This window comes from Chiloscyllium punctatum, chromosome 1 (assembly GCF_047496795.1).
Source record: "Chiloscyllium punctatum isolate Juve2018m chromosome 1, sChiPun1.3, whole genome shotgun sequence".
NCBI lineage: Eukaryota > Metazoa > Chordata > Chondrichthyes > Orectolobiformes > Hemiscylliidae > Chiloscyllium > Chiloscyllium punctatum.
In genome coordinates this window covers 60,227,987-60,240,432 of record NC_092739.1, presented here as the reverse complement: position 1 = coordinate 60,240,432, position 12,446 = coordinate 60,227,987, and positions in this window count along the sequence as shown.

Below are 12,446 nucleotides of genomic sequence, written 5' to 3'. Positions count from 1 at the left end.
CTAAGCACCTAACTTAAACATTCCTAAACATTATGGGCAATTTAGCATGGCCAATTCATCTAACATGCACATCTTTGGACTGATTTAGAGGTGCTGCTGTTGGACTGGGGTGTACAAAATTAAAAATCACACAATACCAGGTTATAGTCCAACAGGTTTATTTGGAAGCACAATCTTTGGATTATGAGAGGAAACCAGAGCACCCAGAGGTAACCCACACAGACACAGGGAGAATGTACAAACTCCACACAGTCACCTGAGGCTGGTATTGAACCCAGGTCCCTAATGCTGTGAGGTAGCTGTGCTGACCACTGAGCCACTGTACTTCTCCCTTAATGATTATCACTAACTGGTGCTAGAGGCAATGTCTTTACCAATCAGAATCTACTTGAGAGTCAATCATTGCTTTCCTCTTACACTGCATATGTTGTTTTCCTTTTGTTTTGGCATTTTTGCAAATAGTCCTGATGACTGCAAAAGGCAATGCTTTGACAAAATGTGTCTTTTTTCAGCAATCTCAAGTACTGCTAAATTACTATTTGTCTTTCTATCTTAATTTGAATAATGTATTCCAACAATCAGTTAACCAAACTAAATCACACAAGCATCAAAAGTTTTCACCTTTCTGCCAGCACCTCTTCCCATCTTCACACTATCCAGTTCTAACATCTAAATGAGTTAAACATCATGCCCTATGGTTATTGTTGAGTCATTGTGCATGGCTTTACGCCCAGCATGACAGACTGTATGCCTTAAATTCAATAGAGTTCCATTACCCAAGGAAAATAATCATAGTGTTTAACATTTGTGCTAGATGAGAAAAGCCCATAGTCAGTCCTAAATGACCCTGGGGCCTCAAAAGACTAAATACAGCAAGCTGGACTTACAGCTCCTCCTGGCTCATGTTAAAATATGTGAAGAAAGATTACTGGCTGGTTTCTTCTATTGAATTCAAGCATCCTTTTTCTATGGAGTACTGTGGAGACAACTGCAAAACCTGAAAGAAATCCAGCAGAATTTGAGCAGTGCAAGCTGTGAATAATAAAAGCTGTAAAAGTTCTGGAAAAGCACAAAAATTTTCATTTTAATTGTGAAATGAGATGTGTAGTTTTTTTTTCATGGAAGTATCAGGATCAACTAAACTAAGAAGGCTCAGAAGAATGTACAAATCAAGGAGAGGCCATTTCTCTGCTGAAATGTTTGCTGACATGCAAGCTGTTAGATGGGTCTTGATGTTGAATTTGCATCAGTGCTTTATGATATTTCCACTATCAACCTTGCAGTTCTCAAGAATTATTCTCAGGAAAAAAAGGAAAGTTGTGACATCTTTATTTTCTATTATGTTTAATCAAATGTTTTCTATTAAGAATCATTTTTTCTGATACTGTTCACTATCATTGTCATATTCTCCAATGCTACACACTGCCATGATCTCTGCAATGATTACCTGCTGCACACCCTGTTTTAACCACTCCACAACTAGCATCAGTGTCTTCAGTTCAGTAACCTCCACAATTCCTGCCTTAAACCTCTCTACCTTTCTAACTTCCTCTCGTCCACTAAGAGAGCCGTTAAATTCTACTCCTTTGACCTAGTTTTGTTCAGCTGTCCTTAATTCTCCTCAAGTGGCTTGATATCATATTTCATTACATTACAGTCCTGTGAAGTGCCTCGGGGCATATTATTGTAATAAAGATGCTGTAGCAACACATTATTATTACAAACAAATTAGGCCAGATTTCCTGATGTAGTTCAATACTGGCCTTACGTTCTGATCACATGCAAACTTCTCTTGATCAAACAGACCGGGAGTGTGTATTAGTTAAATAGGCTCTCTTCCAGCATTCAGTACGTCCTATGATCTCGATTTCAAGTGGGTGCTTCTCAAACTCATCTCAATCTTAAATTGCTTTCAAATAGTTTTTTTTCTCATTCTGGAAGGTAACCTTCTGACAGTTTGCTGGACATTCATTCCATAGCTGTATACAGTCCCAGAAAAATATCAGAAAACTCATCCTTCAGGCATGCATCTATTTATGTAGTATCTTGTGTGAGTGGAATGATAGTAAACTAACAGACTGTCAAACTGCCTCTGTGAAACTGAATTCTCAAAATTACAGGCTCATGCGAATTTGAAGTGCTGTTCAATAATGTGACTTTAATCTTAACATTTTTGCTTATTCCCCGGCAAATGAAGGGAAGTCAAGAAAAGTACAACAAATAAATAGAGCAGAAATGTAGCACAGCATTGCTTGTGAAACGTAAATAAAATTACATGCAATGTATCAAAGACGTCAGCTGTGACATTTTTTTGTGCAAAGTTTCTTTTCATTTCCATCCTTTAATTTAACTTTGATTGATTTACCTGGAGTTGCTGTGTCGTGTAGTTTTCATTCCCTTTATATCCCAAAGTGACAGCTTCGACAAAAACAATCCATTTAAAGTGGATGAATCAGCAGCAAAATGTTCTCTGTAATGATTTATGTTAATTGCAATGCTGTTTCTGATTTACAGGTGTTGATTAAACTTTAACCATTTCTTTCTGCCTCAGCAGCACTGAATCAAAAGATACTAAGTGATTCTGTCATCATCATTCTCAAAGCTTAATATGGAAATCACATCAGAACATGGGATTGCACAGAGCATATTGAACAGTCTTATGAGTATTGTATAGTAAAATAGTAAGGATTTGGTTTGCTTCAGCATGTTTGCCAAATTGATGCTGGCTAATGCCAAGAAAAAAAAGCTAATCACCATCAAAACCAGGAAGCCAGCAACAGTGAAAGCAAGGTACTATTTAAGTAGACATTGAATAAATGCATCTGTTTGTGATTCTAGTCTTTTGACCTGACTTTCTTTTGTTACAGCACTCATCATTTCACAGGCTCAGCAAATACATTGAACATTAGCCAAATTTTGGAATAGATATTTTGGAAAGTGCACAAAATGTTTTTTTTCAGATGAAAATGCTTACTTTTTTTTGAATAAGCAATAGCACTTTCATTTACCAGAAGAAAACCTAAAATTATACAACACCTGACATTAAAAAAAATCAAAAGTAACCCACTACCATACTCTACATTGCAAATTTGTCAGAGAAGTCTGTTTTGTTTTCCTTTATGTTTGACGACCATCAGAAATGTACCATGAAGGTATTTCCAGAATCGTATTATTTTAATCTCGGCATAGTTATTTATGTTTCATGATGTAGTATTAAATGAATTTGACTCAGGATTGTATCAGTAAGAATAAGATTCAAATGATTCCTGTGGCTGTAGGAGGCTTTATTTTCTTAGCCTTGAATTGAGGTCAGTGGAACTGTGCAACACAGCAGAATAGAAGGATACCAGTCAGGACCACATGAAGAATATCAAATATTTAAAGCTTTATTGCCTTTAATGGCGGTAGCTCCATCCGGATCTCTCAGCTGGTGAAATAATAAATAGACCCAGTTAAGAACAATCTTGCTGTTGCCAAAATTTACATGAGAAAATCAAGACAATGTGATCATAGGGTGTGTACTTCCATTTAGAAAATTACAAGGGCCAAATTTAACCACACACTGCCTGCCCTCCTTTTACCTTGTACTGCTGGGTTGTTCTGGGCATTTTAAAGTTATGTCTGCAATGTTGTACAGATGTTTCAGATTCTGAAAGGGTTAATACTGAGGAGTAATGGAAGCACTGCCTACTATGATGTTGTCATATGAACCTGGTTGGAGAACAGTTTAGGATCTCGAAGGAGTCAAACCTGCTATCCATCTCCTTCTCATAGCATCTGTAACAATACTTATAATATTAGTACAACGTGCACATGATTGCTGTCATGCAACAAGCCATGTCATGTTTAAGACAACAGCCTCTTCTAGTTAGACTGGCAAGTGATTTTCCCTTACCACATCTGTCTAAGAAGATTCTATGGATCTCTAGCCTAAAAAAGGATAATCATGGCAAATATACCCATCACAGCCCCATAGAACAAGGTGGTCAATGGTGAAGATTGTTCATATAACATGCAGCAGTCCTGCAATTTCTCTGCTTGATCTGATCTGATTAATGGGTGCATGTCAGGTGCCCATACCAATTAAGTGGTGCCCCAATGTAAAATCAAAGCCATATTCCAAATTTTCTTAGCCAATCTCATCATATTATAACCCAAGATCACAGATACTGCACACATTCCAAAAGTAAAATAGTCATCCTTTTGAATTCTTAGTACTTGTTTTGTGCGTGCCTTTAACCTGTCTTCATGCTTGAGCACACTGATGCATCATAACTGTTAAAGTTTGATAACTTTCTCAATGGGAAACACCAGATGACCTTGTAAGACATTACCAAGCAGATTGAGATGAGAATGCCTGGCTTCAGGCTGTATCACCTTAGAATGGTGTGTGCTTGACTGGTTGATTGTCAGACAACAGCCGGGTTAATAGAAGAATGGCAGTGGTAGAGCAGAAGCACAAAGAGAACACTGGTTTTGTGCTCTGTGAGGCCACTGTCACTCTCCTGGAGCATTCCTTTGTAATTCCTAGAGGGACGATTGTTGGACTTCCATAAGAGACTGCATAACTACTTGTACAATGAGATATAAAGTCAAGATGGTTTGAGTTTGAATTTCCATTACAGCAAGTGTAGATTTCATGATTAACAGCTGAACTTCCAGGACAGCATTGCGAAATAGAGAGGCTTCCACTGATGCAGTCAAAACTCAGAAATTGTCCAAAAGCAGAGTCGTGGCATTGAGTACCACTTCCATGGACAAAGAGATGGATTCAAAGCTTTGTATGATACTCAGCCACATTGGAGCCAGACTCCTCCATCTCCTTGGTAGTGATAAAGACTGATTGTCAATACAAGTACCTCAGTCTGCATGTTCAACATTCTGTTAGTATATGACAATCAAAATCATCATCTGAGATCCCCATATCAGGGCCAGCCATTATGGATGAAGGGGACATTCCTTATACAAAAATGAGCACTGCAGACGCTGGAGATTAGAGTTGAGAGTGGAGCGTTGGAAAAGCATAGCAGGTCAGGCAGCATCTGAGGAGCAGGAGAATTAATGTTTTGGGCAAAAGCCCTATATCAGGAATTCCTTATGTGGTCTACCAAACCTAAGTGTCTGATGTCTAGTTCTCAACCTGACCCGGCCAGGTTGGCCTAGATATGGTGCATTTCAGGGTGGGCTGCCCACATTGCCAATCAAAATTTCAATTCATGTACAAATGGGTCATTAACAGGCCAGCTAATTGAAAATAACTGACTTGAATTGACTACTTATTATGGCCCCAACTTGCCATCATGGAAAATGGCTCAGTGTTGAGAAGCTACCAGAAAAGTGTACCTGCCCATTTACTATCACATCCGTACAGTTTTAAAACTTAGGTCGTGGCCTCTCCCCTCATATTGACCTCACTACTGAAGACTTCAGAGCGAACCTGGGAGATGATTTTGTTTTCTATTTTACTTTTCCTTTCACTTGCATCCCATTTCCACATCAGATAATAATAAGCAGCTCCATTGTAATGAGTACAACTCCTGGATGAGAAGGGCAGACGGCCTTTGAGAGGACTAGGCTGGCTGGTACACAAACTGATGTTGCACATGGCTAGGCTTCCTTGTTGAATTTTCAGCCAGCTAGTCATACTGATTGCTGCGGTCAGACAAATAAGGAGGCAGCATGAAGGTTGCCTGCTGCCTGTTTCATGGACCTGATCAAAGCATTGGCAGCATTGTATCTATGCTCTCTATCAGTCAGGGGGTTTGTGCGATGGTGTAATGAGCCATGGTCAAGGTGGGTAGCCCTTGTCCCCAGTAACCAGCTTTGTAAGGCCTCTGGACCCTCAAACGCACCACATACATGAGAGTGCTCCAGGACGTAGGAGTTGTGGGAGCAAACACACACCTGAATTTCAATTAAGTGGAGCGCCTATTTAATACTTAAATGATAGATAATGAAGAGATTATCTCTGCCTCTCAGAACACCCTTGGAATCTTTACAAGATGGATGTCACTTTTGACAGTATTGCTGTCACTGCTGCTAACATCTGCATCATTGAGATGTCAATGTTCAATTTACAATCAACGATGACACAGTGCAAATTGCCTTTGTCCAGTTTTGAATCCTAAGCAGGTTCACTCTGCAGGCTTTAGAAAGGATGGTGGAACGATTGTGTTAAATGTGACTGCAGTTTGCAAGCACAGTCTTTTCACTTTGGTGGTCCCTCAGGGTAGAGGATAACTTACTTTGACTCTGGAAGATTGATGATGGCATTGTATCTGAAGTGGTTGAATAGTCTAGTCCTGGTGTCTGTCTCCTTGACTTGTCCGGACTTGTCCGACCTGCCTATCTTCTTTTCCACCTATCCCCTCCACCCTCTCCTCCTTGACCTATCACCTTTATCCCCTCCCCCACTCACCCATTGTACTCTATGCTACTTTCTCCCCACCCCCACCCTCCTCTAGCTTATCTCTCCACGCTTCAGGCTCACTGCCTTTATTCCTGATGAAGGGCTTTTGCCCGAAACGTTGATTTCGCTGCTCGTTGGATGCTGCCTGAACTGCTGTGCTCTTCCAGCACCACTAATCCAGTATTTGGTTTTCAGCATCTGCAGTCATTGTTTTTACCTAGTCCTGGTGTTGCAGACTGTGCTACAGGAAAGGGGGTGGGGGCGGGAGAAGGGGCAATCGTGGAGGTGTGTGAGGTGCTTTGGACTCTGCATGCTCTGTTTGCTGTTTACACTGGTCTTCACATATACAACCAAGTGGTTGGTGATGATTAAAATGGTTGGTGCCTTCACAATGATTCTCTTTCACTACCTATGTTCTGGGGCAAGTGATTCATACATGTGAGTAGGCATATTCCATTTGTTTAAGGAGCCTTTCAGGGCATTTTGTAGAGTTTCCTCTGCCCTCCTAGTGATTGCTTACCACTGCAGAGTGTGGAGTCGAGCACTTAGTCAGTGAGCCTTGTGCTGGTCATGCATTCAATGTGGTCCATCCATTATAGTTGGCCATGTGTGACCAATGTCTCAATGCTGGAGATATTGGCCTGGGGGAGGCTGCTCCTGTTGATATGCCTACAGCCCCAGTGGATTTTCAGGAGTTGGTGAAGGCAGCGCTGGTGATAACTTTCCATGCATTTGCAGTGTTTGCTGTACATGGTCCATGTTTCTGATGTGTACAGGTGGGTTGGGACCACAGCACCATGTAAACCATGACCTCAGTGCTGGGTTTGAGCCCTCAGATGTTGAATGCTTTGTTCCTCAGGCATCTGAAAGCTTCACTGGCACATTGTAGTCAGTGTTGGATTTCATCGTCCATGCCTACTTGCATGGAAAGGAGGTTCCTGAGCCAGGTGAAATAATCCATGTTGTCTAGGGGCTCACCATGGATTTTTATAGTCAGGGCCGGTGTTGTGTGGCAGGTCCAGCTGGAGATGTTTAGGATTTAGGTCCAGTCTCTTATATTCCTCACTGAGTACATTGACGATGGTTTGTAGCTCGACCTTTGAGTGTTTGCAAACTCAGGCATCGTCTATGTACTCCAGATTGGCAATTAAGGCTGGATGGTTGGTGTTCAAAGTTGAACATTTTCTCAACTGTCCTGTAGATTAGCCTCACTCTCACAGGGAGCATTGTGGAGATGGGGTAGAATGTTGCAGTGAGGAGGATGGAGAAGCGCATTGGTACAATGATACAGCCCTGCTTCACCCCAGATTACCATCATCCTCGATCTGTGCTGGATTTATTGAGAGGATCATAACTTGCACGTCATTGTGAAGCAGGCAAAGAATGAGCAGCTGATTTGGAGATGGATATTCCACAATCCTTTGCAATGAACCAAGTTGAAAGAGCTTGTGAGATTACCTTCTCATTTCGTGTATTTGCCCCTTCAATGTCTGGATCTCTAACCGATTTGGATCCTGCACATATCAAGGTGACACTGACTTTGTCTATCTTGGGTACAGTCCTAGCTATTTTCCAGTTGCAGTTTCCATCCAATAAACAGCAACTGAAGGAAGTGATTACAGCTCACAACAGATACCATCAGCATTGGGCCCTGCCTGCTCGTCAAGTCCTGACTCTCTAATACCTCTTTTACCTTGTACAATCTTGACAGTCCTTTTTTACACATCCCTGCACCCCCATGCCATATTAAATGACTTTGAACTTCAACTACAACCGTACTCTCTGCCCCCGAACCCTGACACCACATCTTAATGATGCCCAACATATCCGTCCCCTTTCGAGGACACAGCAAGCGACACAACATCCTATAGCCTATATCCTATATAGCATATCACATATATCCTATATGAATTTCATGCTGTTCCACATGTTATGGACCAGGCCAGACCCCATCTCAAAACAGTTTGAGAAGATAAACTAGACCCTAACTGTTTCTTATTTTAAAGGCAGATGTGACATGGATGTTCCAGGTGTGATGCAACTGATCAAATCATTTGGCTTTAAGCAAAACAGAATTTATTTGAACACTATAGTTGAAACGCAAACTAAAGAAAGCGGACTTTAGAATAAGTTAACCATTAGAAAACATATTTGATCCGATACAGTAACTATCACTAAATAACTGTTCCAATACAAAAACATCCCATAAACACATTCCTTGGCAAAAAGGCAAATTCAAACACAGTTTCTTACAGGTAGGAGAGAACAACATCCCAGAGAGAGATTTCAGAGAAAGTCCATCAGAGGGCATAGGTTTAGGGTGAGAGGGAAAAGATATAAAAGAGACCTACAGTGCAACTTTTTCACACAGAGAGTGGTACGTGTATGAAATTAGCTGCCAGAGGAAATGGTGGAAGCTGGTACAACTGCAACATTTAAGAGGCATTTGGATGGGTATATGAATAGGAAGGGTTTGGAGGGATTTGGGCCGGGTGCTGGCAGGTGGGACTAGATTACGATGGGATATCTGGCCGGCATGGACGGGTTGGACTGAAGTGTCTGTTTCCATGCTGTACATCTCTATGATCTATGACTCTATAAACCCTTTACTGAAGCTTGCAACTCTTCTGGACTCACATATCTTGTGGGCTGCTACAGCAAAAAAAACTAGAAAAAACCTGAATTGGAAGAACTGACCACTCCCCTTCCATTGTTAAACTGCTTTTAAAAAACTCAAAGGCCTTTCAAGACTCTTTGGCACCTCTGCCTTTACAACCTCTCTTCAAAAAGAAGGACAAAATAATCTTTTTCAAGTTATAGCATCGTCACACACATGCCCACATTATATATTAACTTTCCCCTGTCAATATCTTTGCCTTTAATCTCGCAACATGCCTCTGCTTCCCACCCAAGCAACGACTACCCCATAGCCTTTTGACAATGAGCTCTACTTTTTGCCATGTACCTGCTTTGCATCTGCTCAATGACCAAATTATGTACCCTGGGGCACACTCACTCCAGAAATTTGTCCAAGCCTACTGAGGAACCCACAGACATGACTCATTATGGAAAGTCAAAAGAACTGGAAAATAGCTAATGCAACATCCATATTTAAAAAAGGAGGGGCATAAGACAGGAAACCATTGACTAGTTAGCCTGACATTGGATGTTGATAAGATTTTATAGCCCATTAAGGATGAGACTGCAGAGTATTTGGAAATGCATGGTAACATGATAATGGAGTCAATATGGTTTCATCAAGGGGAGATCATGCCTGACAAATCTGTTAGAATTCTTTGTGGAGCTAATGTGCAAGTTAAAAAGAGGAGAGCCAGCGAATGTGATCAATTGGATTTCCAGAGGCCTTTAACAAGGTACTGTATAGGAGGCTGCTAAATAAGATTAGAACCCATTGTGTTAGGGGAAATAGAAAGAGGATTGGTTGTCTGGCGGAAAGCAGAGAGAGGGGACAAAGGGATCATTTTCAGGATGTCAGCCAGTGATGAGTGGAGATCTGCAGGCATCAGTGTTGGGACTACAACTGTTCACGTTCTGATCCATGATCTGGACGAAGAAGAACTGAAAACATTGCTGCTAATTTTGCAGGTGACACAAAGATAGGCGGAGGCATCAGAAGTGTTGAGGAACCAGGGAGAATAGGAGAGTGCACAAAGAAGTGAGGTTACGCACATTAGTAGGAAGAATAGAGGCATTGCTGTTTTCTAAATTTGGAAAATCTTCAGAAACCTGAAACATGAAGGGACCTGGGAGCCAGTGTTCAGGATTCTCTCAAGGTTAACATCCAGCCTGGATAGAATGGATGTTTCCACTAGTAGGAGAGACTAGGGCCTAAGGGCATACCATTTGAGTGAAGAGACAACCTTTGTCTTTTCTGAATTCTTGGATGAGGGTATTACTGACTAGGTTAGCATTTATTACCCATCCTTAATTGTCCAGAGGACAGTTAAACATCAACCACATTGTTGTGGGTATGGAGTCACAAATATGCCAGACTAGGCTAGGATAGCCATTTCTGTCTCTAAAGGACATTAGTGAACTAGATAGATTTTTCTGACAATCAAGAATGAATTCACAGTTATCATTAAACCCTTAATTCCAGTCTATAAATTGAATTCAAATTCCACCATCTGCCATGAATGGATTTGAACTCATATGTGGAGAATGTTACCTGGATCTCTGGACTAACAGTCCAGTGATAATATCACTAGGCTGTTGCCTCCTTTCAATGCTCAGACCTTCGATGAGGAGAAATTTCTTCAGCTAAGTGTGGAGGCCAAGTCATTTCGTATAATTAAGACAGTGATAGATAAATTCTTGATTAGTAAGGGGATCAAGAGGGACAGGGAGAAGGCAGGAGAATGGGATTGAGAAACATATCAGCCATATTCAAATGAATAGAGTCAATGGGCTGAATGGCCTATTTCTGCTCCTATATCTTATGGTGTAATGGGCTAGCAATTATTGAATGCCAATGTTCCATGGATGATGAGTCCACACAGCTGTTGCCCAGAGATTGTGCCACTAATTGTGCTGTTGCATGGTGAGGAACATGGAGGCTCTTCACGACTAGGGTCAATCTGAAGTTTCCAGGTAGCTGCTCTGATTTCCATGTCGATAAGACTCGGCATCAACTTTGCTCCCAGTTGGTGGTGGCATATGAAATTGCTCATCAGTAAAGCAAGATGTGAAGTTAATAAGGTTGTCGACAAGCAGTGATCTCCTTTAATAAGTAACTTGCCGCTCCCTCTCAAGAATCTCGCCTCGTTGTCCAGAATAAACTGATAAAGTGCGGCGTGTTTCTCTGATGCAAAAGTAAGTCTTGCCGGACATTTTTTTGCCCCAGAAGATTCCTCTCTAAATTACATATCAAGTTATTTCTGCCCTTTTGCTGCTGGTGGTGAAGATTTAGATCCTTAATCTCAACCCCAATAGTATTTTTATGTCCATCAGCTTGGAACAGAAAATTATGTGAAACATTACTAACCCTGTATAAACTGAATTAAATACCTCAAAGATAAACACTTCAGAAAACAGTCAATCATGATTCGAAACAGGAATCTTACTTTGATGGAGGTGATCATCCATTTAAATATTGTTTTATACAAAAATGATGTGTTTTCATAGAATTTGATAGTTAGGTTATTAAAATGATATTTTAGGTAAAGTTCAGATAACAGTTCAGATTCAGGGACAGAGTGCTCATGTGCATATTTAAATGCGTCCAGCTTTGTTTTATGTATTTGCAGGGGATGGCTGTTGAGTCCCCAAGCAAAAATGGCTTTGTATGCACTTCTGGCACACTTCTGACAAAGAACATTACACTGCAGAATTTGACAGTATGCCGCTCACTTTGGATTCATGCCAATTTCTACCTTGAATTTTCAATAAGATTGTCTGAGATTCTGAGCTTCATTAGTAAATACAAAATCCATTAAAATTCCAAAGGCTCATCAGAGATTTTCTAATAGGTGCTTGATTATTTACTCGTCAATCTGAGCTTTTATTTTTTACATTAGGCAGGTCCATGGTACAATTTGGTTAAAAACCACAGCAAGATTTACCAAGCAATTCTTGGATCATTTTTAGGAGGTGTTGGAGCAAGGGTTCCTTTGTGTGCTATGTAATTAAACTGAAAGCTCATTCGGTTAATTAGACAATTACTTGTATGCAGAAATGAGTTTAGACAGTTAATGCTACCAATGTCCTGTCCAGAAAGAGTATCTGGTATGCATTTTCAAGTAACATATTTTTAGATATGTACTTGCCTCTTAAAGTCACCTCAGAAAGTTAAATTTGAAAGTTAATATGCAATAAGTATGGAAGTTTTTTTAAAATTTATTTTCTATTATTTATTCATTTCTTATTCATTCAAGGCATGTGAGTGTCATTGGCAGAGTCAACATTTATTGTCCATCCTTTTTCTCTATTGAGAACATGATTGTGAACCATCTCCCTCAATTGTTTTAGTCTGTGTGGTGAAGGTAATTCCAGATAACCATTAAGGAAAGAAGTTGCA